Genomic DNA, 15525 nt, shown 5'->3' on the forward strand with positions numbered 1-15525 from the left:
CTCGGAAGGATTTTATCTTGTGATAATTAAACAGAGACAAGCTGACATTTTTTGCATGGCAAATGATCTTCCTGTTAATTTATAACAAAGTAAGTTATTTATCTATATATTTACTAGATCTGTAAATTTCTCCCATGTATCAAGTTGGAGTAAACATATTGAAACAGTCTGGTCATTTTCGAAGTCCCCTCCACCAACTTTAAGAAACAGCATTCTGTGTAAACCGGTCTGCTGATTGCAGATAATTCCTATCTGCACATCTATTTTTTTTGGAGGCACCACTACAGATTTACTTTGAACAAAGCAGCTATAATAAACATGTGCCTTTCACCCAAATCTAGGATAGTGTATGGCACAAGCTGGAAATTTTATGCCAATTATTTGTTGAATGAGAAATTAAAAACTGTTCACAATCTAGGTCGAGAGTCAACATGCAGATACCTAAGAATTTCTGAATGCTAATTGTGAGATTGCAGTATGTTGTAATAAAGGTATAAATGCAGGACTGAGGAAGCACAAGTCTAGATGCATTTGAGAGAAAAGAAATTGCATTTATTCGTGCTTTTCACTCTTAGACTACCCTGCACTACTCGAATACTGAGGCCTTACCTAGTTCTGTGGAAAGCTAGGCAGAGAGTAAGAATGTGATCAGCCAGTGAAGGTTTGGTCTCTATGATGAGGCCATGTGACCCTGAGGATGGCAAGCCCACCCAAAGACAGAAAAAAAGCGTTTGGGGCCAAGCAGTCTGGAGCTTGGCTGACCACATTCTTCAATCATCTTGGAAGCAATCTTTAAAATCCTGGGGAGGAAAGAAAAAAGAATGCGTGTTTGCATACTGAGCTTCAGATCTGTTTTCTCCTGGCTCCTAGAGGTGGAGAAAGCACTTCAGGGACTAGCTCTTCAGTGGCACTGCAGCCATGCAGCACAGTATCCTGGTCTTCGGAGGTTCTGACAAGAGGGCATGTGTCTGGGACTTCCTGCACCCGCATCTCTTTCATCCTATTAAACCAGGGGTGGAACCTGGCTGTGCCTTGTGCTCTGTATAACCAGAAAGTAGACAAAAAATATGTTACATAATTGGCCTGAGCCTCAGCTTTCTCGTCTATAAAATGGGGATCATTTCTACTTCCCAGAGTCGAAAGCAGAAGTTCTCCAGCCTCAGTGTACCCCTGAAGCATCCAGCCTGCTTGTTCAAAAAGCACATTTCAGGGCCTAGCCTCTCAGAGATTTTGATTCAGAGGTCTCAGGAGGGGCCCTGGCCTCTGCAGCATTGATATGGGCAGTTCTCCAGCCACTTTGAGAAAGACTAAGACTGCAACAAGGATCTCCACATCTTTCTGATACTATCAGTTATTGATTTAAAAAGGTTTGCACTCTTACCCCCAATATATGAATGTTTATTTACAAATAAACGTGCTGTACTCTGGCACTAATGTGCTATATATTTTATAGACCAATGCTAGGATGAGATAATTAAATACAATCAGAGTGTTAATGTTTTCTTCCCACACCTCTTGGGTATGCGAAAGTCATTTGGTGACTCCTGGTTTAGAAAATCACATGAACTAGTTGTGCTGGTTTGAAACTATTGTGTACCCCAGAAAAGCCATGTTCCTTAATCCTGATACAATATTGTTGGATGGAATCTTTTTGATTAAGTTGCTTCCATGGAAATGTGATCCACCCAATTGTGGGAGGTAACTTTTGATTAGGTCGTTTCCATGGAGATGTGTCTCCACCCCTTCACGGTGGGTGGCTTCCTGGAGCCCTTTAAGAAGGAGCATTGTGGGAAAAGCTTCAGAGCCAACAGAGGCATTTGGAGATGCAGAAAGAAAATGCCCCAGGGAAGCTGTTTGAAACCAAAAGCCAAAAGACCAGCAGATTCCAGCCATGTGCCTTCCCAGCTGACAGATATTAAGGACCAATTGGCCTTTCTTGAGTCAAGACATCTGTATTAGTTTGCTAATGCTGCTGGAAAGCAATATACCAGAAATGGAACAGCTTTTGAAAAGGGAATTTAATAAGTTACAAGTTTACAGTTCTAAGGCCAAAAATATGTCCTAACTAAGGCATCCAGAGAAAGATACCTTGGCTCAAGGACGGGTGATCTGGGAAGGCACATGGCTGGTGTCTCCTGGTCCTTGTTCCTGATTCCACTGCTTCCAGCTTCTGATGCCAGTGGTTTCCTCTCTAAGCATCTGTGGGTCTTCACTTAGCTCCTCCAGAGTACAACTCTGGTTCTGGCTTACTTAGCATCTCATGGGAAGGCATATTTATGTCTGCTGAACTCTGCCTATGTCTAGGCAGCTAATCTCTCTGTCAGTATCCCAAGCATCTCCAAACATCCGTGTCTCTGTCAGCTCTGAAGCAACTGTCCTCCAAGCATCTGCATCTGTTTTCTTCAAAATGTTTCCCCTTTTAAAGGACTCCAGTAAACTAATCAAAACCCACCTTGAATGGGCGGAGTCACATCTCCATTTAATCAAAAGGTCATGCCCACAACTGGGAATGTCACATCTCCGTGGAGACAATCTAATAAATAGGGTTTCCAGCCTATAATATCGAATCAAGGTTAAAAGACATGGCTTTTCTGGGGTACATAACACCTTCAAACTAGCACAGTACCTCTCTTGGCATGCCTTAGTTTGGACATTTTTATGGCTTTATATCTGTAAACTTGTAACTTACTAAATTCCCCTTATAAAAGCCAAACCATTTCTGGTTTATTGCATTTTTGAGAGCATTAACAAACTATAAAAGCACTTTTTAAATAGAAAAAACTGGACTAATATTTTTGATAACATATATAACATACTTATATGTATGAGCCATATACTTAGAATACAAGCAAACATGAAAACGTGTATCCCATACCACTAACCTATCGTTCACCTTTATCCATGCTCCTCTTTGAATCTGGTTTTTAAGACACTCTCTATTAAAAGCAGTCTTTTAAGCATTTTGGCATAGTTAACCTAAAATAAGAGAAAAATATAGCCTAGAGATGAGAAGGTAGACAAAGGATTTTGGTTATTTCCCTTATCAGAACTACACGTTCCAAACTAACATGAGTGCAACTATTGAGACAGACTGATAAGAATATTTCTTCAGTCCGAACTTTGTTACTTTGAGTAAAACAATAAATTGTTTTTCTTGACATCAGTTAACAACTTAAAAAAATAGTACCCCCCCCAAATAATTTTATCTCTGGGTCCTGCTCATCCTTTTACGTTCTCCAAAATATAACTCAGGCAATGGAGAATTGCACACGTAAACTTTGGATCTTTTATCAAAGATGTAAGGCTGACATGGGCCACAGGGTTTACAGTCTGTGCTTGTTGATTGACATGCTCTGTCTAAGGTTGGGGCTTAGAGAGAAATCAAAGTTTTATGTCACCAATGCATGAAGCCATAAGATTACAAGCTCTAAGATTTTCATGAAATAAGCCATCAGCCAGGAGACAACACAGAAAGCAACTATTATGGTATTTAACTTAAATTTTATTTTATAGAAAAAAAAGAAGCAAGAGAAAATATCTGCAAAGACATCACTTCAAAATAATTTTCCAAATAATGTAATTATTGATAAAGAAATTTTATTCAGTAATAATTTCTGGAAGGCATCAAGTAAGGGTTTTGTTGTTGTTGTTTATTGTTGTTTAATATTTGCAAATCTTGCTTAACTTTTTTAAAACAACCATGAGTTGAGCATTTAGGACAGCTGGGCATGGTTCTACGTTCTGCGTATGCATCACCTCACTTAACTTCAGGTGACCCTGAGAGACATAGTTATGGCTACCCCAGTTCACAGATGGAGAAATGGAGGATCTAAAAGCTAAATAAACTGTCCACCATCACAGACACTCAGTGGCAGAGTCTCTACTGAACCCAAGTTAAACAAGCTGGTGCTTTTAAAAGGGCAAATATATAATCCAGTCTCTCTGTGGAGACCCCCATGTTGGCATCAGACTAAAAGAAGGGCTGAAACAAAACATGAAACTTCTTCACAGACTCAGAGTTTCTAAGAAAAGAAAACCTTTGATCACCATTATTTCAGGGAATGCAACAATTACAATCCTGAAGTGAATTCTAGGATCTGAAAGGTGAGGGAACTTTCAACAAAATGGTGGAGGTAAGGACAGTTCACTTTTATTTGGTAAAATTATATGTATTGAAATCAGTTGGGAAAGAAAGCTGGGGTTTTTTTTTTTTCTGATTCTGAGGAAATATTTTAATAAAGAATTGAATTCTTAGTCAAGGCTATATCGGTGAAATATCTGAGGTTGTCCAATAGTGATACTTGGTTTTTACAACACTGGCAGGACCATGAATTCCCTGCTTTGTCGCCTATAAAGGAGATGTGCTGGCTCTGCCTCAGTGAGGGCCATAATGAGGTTTAAATGAGATACAGGGTATTAAGTGTTTAGCACAGTGCCCAGCATGAGGTAAGCAATGTTAGCTGTGATTTTATGACCCAGTGAAGGTGATGTCAAATCATATTACTTCTTATCAGTAACACTCAGCATTCCTTCTGGCCAAATGCTAGTGCCTGTAACCACCAAAGTGCTTTGAAACTCAACATCTGAACTCTTCTAATAAGGTTAGAGTTTCTAAACTGGGTTAAGCCCTTTTTAGCCTACATCATTAATGATCATCTCAAGGTAAAATGCATCTTGAGGGCACTTTGATTTTAATGTATTTTAAATTCTCATTTTCATCATTTAACTGTAGGACACACCAGAAATTATGGTTATTTACAATTTTAAGTTGCATTGCAATGGTTTAAAGTGAATATCTGCAGCATTAAAATTGACCTGTTTCTTCTATCCTTCCCTGCTCCAAATATGTTTTATTTTTTAAAAATGTATTTTTAATGCAAGAGGGAAACCTGATGTGATCGGAAAATGACCTCCATGAACCAGGAGCCCACTAGCAGCCAGAGAAATAAGCCATTCTCCAGCTCCAGTTTGACTACATCCCAAGAAGGGGCCTCATCTGGAGGTGCCACCCCATATAGGTCCAGCTGTCAGGGGAACAAGGGTACTATGAGCAGCAGCTCCCATTAGAAACACCTGGGCTCTGGGAGGGAGGGAGAAGAGGTCTCCTAAGAAGAGAGAGGGGCTGGGCTGGTGGAGTCTCAACTGCCCACTGTGCACACTGCCTCCTCATCCTTAGATCTTTTTTCTACCTCTATACTTCTGCCTCCTTGACACTTGGACCCTCCTCTACTCCGTGCCTCCTCTGCGCCTCAGTTCCAGAGCAAGAACCCTGGTGCTTCAACTCAACTCTCAGACAAAGCTGTGTGTGCTGGGCCTTTTCCCATGCCACTTTTTTCAGTGCCTTCCCTGTGCAGTCAGCTGTGGGACAGACACACCTGGCCGCCACTGAGTTAACCAAGCATGGCAGCAGGGCAATGGTGTGGAGTCCATGACAGGCGCCACAGCCTTGCATGCCTTTTCTCTAATCCTTACAAGCCTTGGGAGGAAAGTCATTTGACAGACGAGGAGATCGAGGCTTGGAAAAATAAAATAATTTCCCCAATATCATACAGTAGTGATGGCAGCCCTGGGACTCAAACTCAGTGGCAAAGTCCTGGCTACTTCCCCAAGACCACACTGCTTCTCGTAGCACTGAAAGGATTGACGGCATGGGGTTTTCTCTCATAGGGAATTCAGTCAGTCTTACTAGTATCCAAAGTAAACACCTGCTTGGACACAAGCTCCCTGGTAAGAAATTTGAATTTCTGATGAGAAAGACAAACCGGCAGGATCAAAAAATGGGTTAGTTCTTAAACTTGAGCTTTTACTCTCACAAAAAAAGTTAATGATATTCTTTCATTTCAAAAAGTAGGATTTTTATTTATTTATTTATTCATTCATTCATTCATTCATTCATTCAGAAAATCCTCATGAGTGCTTTCTGTGTGCCCAGTCCTGAAAGAAGCTACACACCATGAGACATGGCATCCCTTCCTTGCCCCACTCCGAGAAGCCATCCTCTCGTCAGTTCCCGCATTCAGCCAGCAGAGGGGGCTGAGTCCCAGCTCTGTACAAACCCAGGCAGGTCTGGGTACCTGCTGAGCTCCGCGCGCATGGGTCCCTTGCTGCGTTGCCAGAGTTCCAGGAATCCTCTCAGGGGCTGGCGCTACAATGAGGAACCCCTAAGAAAAGTCCTCCAGAACAGTACTGGGACAATGAGGAAAGAGGGAGGGAAGGCTTAAGTAGAACCAGTCTACTCCACCCAGATAAAAGGATCAGGGAGTTCAAGAACTGACAAGCACGTCTGGTGCAAAACGCAGTCCCCTCTGACTATAGCGGAGCCCTCCGTGCAAGCACTAAGTTACAAACCTCACTTCCAACCCCTTCCAACATCCTTTTCTCAGTGGGAGAAAGGGAGGGAAGGGAGATTCCCTTGTCTTTTCACTCTATCACATTAGGTGGGAAGAAGCCTAAACATCAGGATTGAAAAGGAACTGCAGGAGCCATGGACAGTTCCCTGGCAAATTCCGCAGGACGTGTCAGTGTCAGGAGAGCCGGACTAATTGCTCAGGTTAGCGTCCTGTCCACACCCACGCCCGTCAGATGGCCACAGACGCCCACTTCCAGCAACTGGTCATCGCATCTCCAATGAACAGAGAAAGACATGGAGGCAAAATAGTAACTTAGCCCCACCCATTCTGCACAGTTTTTGTACTAGAGAGGATGTCAAGAAGGCTGATTGATTAAAACTAAAGTCTGTCACGCCAGGTGACCCCTTTTGGCTATCATGAGGGAGCTGGTGAATTTCCAACACCCTCCCTGGTGCATACATTCTGGATTTCTTGGTTTCCCGAGCCCAAAATGTACAAAATCAGTTTTTTCACTTCCTCAGCATAAACTGTCATTGATCATCTTGTTTTGGGGGGAGGGGGGAAGGAGGGGCAGGGAGGAACACCAAAACTCAAAATAAAAATCCAATGAAGCATCACAAAGAGTGAAGTTCTCCGTATATATATATTTTTTTTAATTAACAAGAATACAGGGGAAAGGAATGTACACGGTGACCAATGACTCTGTGTTGCAAATGAATCACCACCACACTGAAGAGGGTGGGGAAGACAGGAGCTGACCTAAGTAACTTCAGCAAATGGAGTTTTGACAAAAAGCAAAAAGGACTGTACACAAATACTGCTCTAGGTGGTGAATTTTTCTCTCACAGGAGCAAATCTTGAAACCACGTCATATGCAGGCTAGTAGGCTCAGTATAGTGGGTTGGATGGTGGGTGTTCCCCTAAAATTTATGTCTACCCAGAACCTCAGAATACACCCTAATTTGGAATAAGGATCTTGAGATGAGATCATCCTGGATTAGGGTGGGCCCCAAATCCTATGATGAGTGTCCCTATGAGCCAGAAAAAGAGAAGATGGACTCAGACACAGGGGAAAAAGGAAGCTGATCGGAGTGATGCAGCTACAAGCCCAGGAATGCCAAGGGATTGCGGTGGCCACCAGAAACTGGGAGAGGCAAGGAGCAGATTCTCCCTCAGGGTCTCAAAGAGGAGCCAACGCTGCCCACATCTTGATGTCAGACTTCTGGCCTCCAGAACTGCGAGAATACGTTCCTATTGTCTTAAGTTACCAAGTTATGCAATTTGTTATGGCAGCCCTCAGAAACCAATACACTAGGGTTTGAACAAATATGTAAAAATATTGTCGATTTTTTTTCTCACTGTAGAGAAAGAAGTTACAGATGAGGAAAACCAGAAAGTTGAAATGAACCCGGTGGTGCTGAACTGCACTCAGATGTGTCGGGGCAGACTTTTGCTTTTGTTTTATACAAGATGCAGAAATGAGTATAGATGTGCATATATGCATGCATATATATATATACACACACTTCCTAGATCTATCCAGACAGGTCCTAGAAGCTGTGAGTGCCAGTAGCAATGAACACATCTGATCTGTATTTCAAAATACCATTCTCCAATAAAACAAACAAGAGTTCCTTCAACAAGTTATTGATTCCAGGGCTAAGGCAAGGAAAATACAATAGGAACCTGGTCAAAGTAAGGAAGCACTTAAAATTAAAAGCTGGGCCTATGTCAAAAAGACAAAGGAGCCAGCCTGAAAGAGCTCCCAAAGACCAAAGTTGGAACAGCATGAGGAACAAAATAAGTGACAACAGTATTGGATTACAACCCAAAGAATAAAATAAATATCCATGAATCCATACTGAGGTGAATAAATAAATAAATGGGGGATTAAGGGCAACTTTTCCCCACAGAAGAATTCCAATGAATAAATGAAGAAAAAATGAGGCAACTAGGAAATGACCATTGGAACAACACAGTATTATCTGCTGCAGGCAATATCTGCCCAATGGATGGTAAAATTAATGGTGAAAGTTAAAGTAAAAATAGGATTTTTTTGTCTAATCTCAAAGTATTTCTCCCTAAGTATCTATTAATAACAAAGGGGAAAAACAGACTTTACTAAAGTGAAACCTGTCAGATATGACCTTGACTAATCAACCTTGATTAAGGTTGCTGTCAAAGGTAATAAATATTGACATTGTGTTCTCCTGATATGATGCAATGGAAAAGGTACATTACCTCTGTGGTACCCCTTCCATAATGCAAAAGCTCAACATTGTCATGAGAAACATTTGGCAAACCTAAGTTGCAGGGTAGCCTACAGAGCAGTACTCCTCAAAAACGTCGAGATCATGAAACACAAAAAAAGACTGAAAAGCAATCAGAGATCAGAGAAGACCAATAATTCAAGACAGAAACTAGGCCCTGTAAAATTGTTTGACAAATTATATCACCATGATTGTGTTTTCTGTGTCTTAAGCACCAATAATAAGATGATTAAAAAACAACACACAATACTTAACATTTTTATTTTTAACTCTGCTTTGGTAGTACAAAAATCTTAAAAGTACAAACCAGACAGTTAAAAATACATTTGACACTCAAAATGGTGAAAATTTCCCTTTACAATTTTTTTTACATCAGAATGGTAGCCAACTCATTCACCAAGAAGCTATCCATTGTTAGTGTTTTGCCTGGTAAGTTTGTTGTGGATCCCCAATCCTAAAGAATGAGAGAAAGCTCAAGACCTGTAAACATCAGTTGCTTTGGGAACAATTATGAATTCTCATTAGTAACATAAACCAGTAAAAAGCACACACGTTGAAAATATTGGATGCTTAATTTTTGGCATATATGGAAGCCAACCAGACAAAAATTGCTCAAATATTAAAAAAGATCTAAAATGTACTTTTGGTATAAATACAATTTTAAATGTTTTTTTTTTTTTTAGCATTCTCTTGTCTGTTGCATGGCTGTAGAAAAAAAAGTGCACTGACCTGAGTAAAATTAAGAACTAATTAAAGCTTCAGAATATCTTACAAAAAATCATCATTTTTAGGACATATTTAAAGCAAAAAATGATGATCCTGTTTGTTTGTTTTTTTTTACATGGGCAGGCACCGGGAAATGAACCCGGGTCTCTGGCATAGCAGACAAGAACTCTGCCACTGAGCCACTATGGCCTGCCCCTGTTTCTTTTTAATAACTGGTCTACACCACACATATATTACTTACACTAATACATACACACACAAATTCCTCTATTGCAACTTTCTGGGCCTCTGTGACATTTATTTCAATACTGACTTTTTCTATTCCATGGTGTAGATGTTATGTACATAGTGTACCTTTTAGTTCTCAGAAAAAAAATACACAGTCATTAAACTGAATCCTACCATTCATTTAAAAGATAAGAAACTTTTAACTTGATGCCAGAAACTGAAAGGAATGAGTATATTTACAGTAAATACTTTAAAATATATTTTTATGGAAATCATCTTTTGGGCGCCAAATGAGAAAAATGCTTTCTCTCTTTGAAATAAAAGAAGTGTCCAAGACACCATACCAACAACACTGATATGGTAGCACAAACATCCTCAATGCCAAGGAACCTTCTATGCTTCAAGGCAAGGTGGCTCTCCGAAGCCTCACCAAATGAAGTTAACTCTGGGACTCCTGGGAGCACAGGGCATCCTGGCTGGGATTTTTTTGGGCAAGTGAGAAGACAATGAAAAAACCCCTCCATCTCAGGTCTTCACTGTACCTGGTGGGTTTTGTCTTACGTTTCCAGGAACGGGGAAGCTGGCAGAGGACCCCACCACAGCCCGCCCCTCATCCCAGAGCTACCAAAAAATGTACTATTATCCTTGCCTCTGGGCTCTCTCAGGTGCTTCATAAAATATAAAGCTTAAAAAAAAAAAAAAAAGTGAGGTTTGCCAGGCCTAAAAGGGAAAGCAACCCAGAGTCTTTTAAGTAGCAAACATTAGTTACAAGATGGAAAACAGAAGTGCACCAAGAAAAACATGCCAGAGGTAGGTGCGGGCCCATCCTGCACAGAAGTTGGTTGTTTTGTTTTGTTTTGGCTTTGGGTTGTCAAAACAAGAATATTTTAGTTTGAGTTGCTTTAAACCATTTCCCCTTTATTCAAAGGGAGAATAAGAGTTGCTTAGCTTAAGTAATAAAAAAAGGAAAAAAAAAAACAACACACAACTCTCAAGATTTTAGAAGTAACCTAGGGTTGGCATGTGGGAGGGAGGAGTAATGCTAAGGTTTTTGCCTAGGAATCTAAAGTCTAGGGCCTAGTCCTAGCTGACTGCATGATCTCTTGGGGATCAAATTCTCAGACGAGATAACCTCCAGGGGCCTTTCTCCACCAAAGATTCGTCTTTTACTTTCTGTAACAGTTAAACTGTAAGAGCATCTTCTTACAACCAAAATCAAAATGGGATGTAAGGGCTGGGAGAACAACAACACATGCACACAAACCCAAGCCATAAGCTTAGGCTGTACATGAACAGTCCCACTACACACACTACTCAGCCAGGAAAACTGCAGTACGTACACCAAAGCGAGGGACGGGGACTGGGAGGGGTGGTGGCTGAGGGTGGTCGGAAAGATAGAAAATGAACTCTTTCCTTCCCTGGAAATGTAATAAAATTTTCACCAGACTTTTTCAATCAAAGTTGTTTCAAAGCAAACAGAATTCTGCATCCAGCACAGTAACAATACTCGCTTGCACGTGCCTGGAGACTTCATGATAGAAAATTTTGTATAAAAGATACAAAAATATTCCCTAAGCAACTTCGTGTCTTGTAAGTTTTCAGTCTCTTAGAACTCTTCAAATAAAATCACTCCTACAAGAGAAAACAGAAAAGGTAAAACTTTACAAAAGGTAAACATAACATCACATTTAATCTGCCTGTTAAAAATATGGAGGAGCTACAAGCTACCCTCTCCCCATCCCCCAGCATACCTTTCTTCTTTATAAAAAAGAATTCAGTCTAAAGAAATGTAAATATCACAATTCCAAAAGGACCTCATTAAAGCTGTATGAATTGAGGAGAACAGAACAGGAGAACAACATGAGACTGAGAGAATCCGTCTGCTCTGACAGTGATAAGTACGCATCTCCCTGCGCTTCACTTAGCACTTCTTGGGAACTTGTTCTCTTATGCCTCCATCACATTCTGACAAGGAACAAGCAGCAGGATGAACACGCTTAATCCCAAGGAACCTTAGGTGCATCAAGGCAAGGCTGCTCTCCTAAGCCACACCAAATGAAGTCAACCCTGGGACTCCAAGGAGCACAGGACAGTTTGACTGGGATTTCACGGGGCAAGTCAGAACACAGTGAAAAAACCCTCACGCTCAGGTCTTCACTGTCCCTGGAGGGGTCTGTACTATGTTTTTAAGTCATTCTAACAACTGGCCCTTGTCAGTGTCTACACTTACTTCACAAATGAAGCCCCCTGTGTTTGTGCAAGTTTCATACTTTCCAGAGTGCTTCATACAAACATGTCGTCTTAGTGACCCTCGTGGAAGCTTTTAATTTCCTGGTTTGAAGACTGGGATATTCTCGGACAGAACCAAAATTCTAGACCTACCTTCGTATGTTGAAATTTACCAGGCTGGTAAATCTACAGCAAGTTCAGGAGCTACTACTCTCTTATCTGCCAAAATTGTGCCTGCCTATGAATGCTGAACAAAAATGGAGATGGAACCAGATTGCATAAATATGAGATGGCAAAAGTTGACAGAGGTGTCTTACAAACATACTTTTTACTCATTTTATAGCTCACTCTTCAGGACATGCAGTCAAATATTATTCTCATCATCTTTTTCTGTCATTCCCAATATTCATAATAGTTATGAGAAAGAAATAAGAGAGTGGCAAACAGAAAGAGGTAGAGAGAGAAAGAGATTTCCCACACAAGATGGGTTGAGTAAAGGACCTTTATCTCCGCTGAAAAAGAAATGGAGCATTGTCCCCTAAAATAGCATAAATCAAACTTTTAAATATAAATGAAATAAGTAATTCCCTGCATTGCATTGCCTGCCACTAACACGGCTATACCATGGATTTGTATTATAGGATGAGCAAAGTCAAGTCTTGGAATACTTTCAGCTAGGAGTCATTTAATATTTAGGATAGATGCTAGCAGAGAAAAATGTAGCAAAGCCAGAGGTAGGAAAATATTAAATGGTCCTAAAAGGAACTGAAAAAGTTAAAAAAAAAAAAAAAAAAGAGAGAGAGACATTTTCCTAGTAAAATCTTAAACTAGGCCATTATCAAGAAAATAGGTATTCAACTATTTTTATATCTCCTCTTTTTATCACCTACTTCCAAGGGCATTTTAGACTTTTTGAACTGAGGAAAATAAAGTCAAGGTTGTGAGCTGTCAGACCTGGAAGGTAATGTTTCATCACAGTAACAATTTTCATTCCGACCTAGGAGCGCTTCCCACTCAGAGGTCTTTGCACAGATTCAGCCTACTTCAAGAGTTGACGCACAAGGCAGCAGCCTGGGCTAAGAATGAGGAGTGGGGAGCCAGGAGCCTGGACAAGTCCAGACCCTCTATTCCTAGATGCTCAACCTTGGTCCTCTCTGTAGTATTCCATCATTAGGTTGATGTGGGTTTTACTTAAGATGATATATATAAAATGCTCAATATGGAGCCACTCCCAAAGGTTAATTATGACTGTTAACCATCATCTATTTCTATGCCCAAATGAATAACGTTAGCCTCCTTCAACACAGATCTTCTGTGGCTGACTAAATCTGTCCTGTCCACAATATCTTTGAGAGAAGTGAAAAATGCAAATTGCTGCTTAATGTCCTCACTACCAACACCAGAATTTTTTTTATTAATTTAAAAAATTTTTTTAAATACCAAAAAACACCAAACAAATGCAAACATTCTTAACTTTTGATCATTCCATTCTACATATATAATCAGTAACTCACAATATCATCACATAGTTGCATATTCATCATCATGATCATTTCTTGGAACATTTGCATCTATTCAGAAAAAGAAATAAAAAGAAAACAGAAAAAATGCATACATACCATACCCCTTACCCCTCCCTTTCATTGATCACTAGCATTTCAATCTAAATTTATTTTAACATTTGTTCACCCTATTATTTATTTTTATCCCATATGTTTTACTCAACTGTTGATAAGGTAGATAAAAGGAGCATCAGACACAAAGTTTTCACAATCACACAGTCACATTGTGAAAGCTATATCATTATACAATCATCTTCAAGAAACATGGCTACTGGAGTACAGCTCTACATTTTCAGGCAGTTCCCTCCAGTCTCTCCATTACATCTTGGATAATAAGGTGATATCTATTTAAAGCATAAGAATAACTTCCAGGATAACCTCTCAACTCTGTTTGGAATCTCTCAGTCACTGACACTTTATTTGTCTCATTTCATTCTTCCCCTTTTTGGTCAAGAAGGTTTTCTCAATCCCTTGATGCTGAGTCTCAGCTCATTCTAGGATTTCTGTCCCACGTTACCAGGAAAGTCCATGCCCCTGGGAGTCATGTCCCACATAAACAGGGGGAGGGTGGTGAGTTTGCTTGTTGTGTTGGTTGGAGAGAGAGGCCACATCTGAGCAACAAAAGATGTTCTGTTGGGGGGTGACTCTTAGGCCTAATTTTAAGTAGGCTTGACTTATCCTTTGTGGGGTTAAGTTTCATATGAACAAACCCCAAAGCTGGGGGTTCAGCCTATAGCTTTGGTTGTCCACACTGCTTGTGAGAATATCAAGAGTTCAACTTGGGGAAGTTGAATTTTTCCCCATTCTCACCATTCTCAGAAGGGGACTTTGCAAATACTTTTCTACTCACTGATCAAATCACTTTGGGATTCATCAGGGCATCACTCTGCACAAACCAACAAAATCTCATGTCCTAACCAAGGTTCCAAGTAATAAGTACTTGGTTGGTGTTCAATCAAGCTATCTACATAAGTTATATTAGGAAATGCACTAGTCAAAATATAAATTTTGTACCAAATAAACATTTTTTGCTTTAGTCTCACACATAAGTTAAAATTTTAAAATACTAATTACCATCTATTTTCAACACCCTGCAGTAATGACATTTCTTTGTTCTTCCTCATGCAAAAACATTTTTAAATTTGTACATTTAGTCACTATCATTATACACTCTAGGCATTCCTAGGTTATACCATCTCAGTCTTTATCGTCTATCTTTCTTTCTGATTTCATTTGCCAACACCAGAATTTAAGCAGAAAAAGGAAAGTTAATCTTTTTAAAACTCTATTTAAAGTGACCCAGGACTGATTTATATCTCTGGTCTTTCCCTCTTCACAAACACACACTTATTAAAAGACAGATCTTTCCTAGCACAACAGATACAAATTTCCAGCTAAATACCTCTCTTGTCAGAATAGCAATCTAAGAGAAAGAAGATCCCACAAGATCTGTGGCTGTAAATTTCCAATGGTGGCCTTATTTCTGGTGGCAAAGGGAGGATCCTAAAAAAAGGTCAGAATGCATTATGGGGCTTTTCCACATTGTTAAATTTCTACTCACTCCACTATTACAAACATATCAATTATTTTGATTAATAAATACACTCTTTAAAAAGTAGTAGTTCAGTACATTAATAAAACTGTTGAATGGTGCCTTCCATATTGCCAGACAGCGATCAGAAAGCACGTGCAGGCTGACAAAAAATGCAACAGGACACTAACAGATGGTGAACAATGAAACAAAGGACAAGAAGTTAAGGAAGGAAAAGACTTGCTGATAGTAACAGTAGCTGACATTTACTGAATGCCCTTTACTGAGTGCTGTCTGGGTGCCAGGCACCATGCTAAGCTCTCCAGCTGCCTTAACTCAATTCCTGATGACTCCATGAGTCCAGGACAAGCACTATTTTCATGCTTGTATGTTAAATAACTTGCCAGGACCACACAATTTAAGACGGCAAAGCAGGGACACCCCAGGCAGTCACCAGCACACTGCATGGTCATGCCAATCACTAGAGAGATATGACCTCACCCCTGAGGTCTCCTGGTGGGACATGACTCCCAGGGGTATAACTCTTCCAGGCAAAGTGGGACAGAAATCCCAGCATGAGCTGGGACCCAGCATCAAGGGAATGAGGAAACCTTCTCGACCAAAAGGGG

At 40.2% G+C, this 15525-nt stretch overlaps 1 protein-coding gene across 1 annotated transcript in view; it reads right to left on the reverse strand.

Annotated features, from left to right (window-relative positions):
• Positions 1 to 8865: 8865 nt before the first annotated feature.
• The window catches only part of RELL1 (RELT like 1), a 73356-nt gene continuing 66696 nt past the window's right edge, over positions 8866 to 15525 (reverse strand). The window contains exon 7 of the mRNA XM_077136584.1: positions 8866 to 11206. The gene's annotated coding sequence lies outside the window, so the exon portion shown is untranslated. The remainder of the gene's footprint in view (positions 11207 to 15525) is intronic.

The sequence above is a fragment of the Tamandua tetradactyla genome, chromosome 19, assembly GCF_023851605.1.
Source record: "Tamandua tetradactyla isolate mTamTet1 chromosome 19, mTamTet1.pri, whole genome shotgun sequence".
Taxonomy (NCBI): Eukaryota; Metazoa; Chordata; class Mammalia; order Pilosa; family Myrmecophagidae; genus Tamandua; species Tamandua tetradactyla.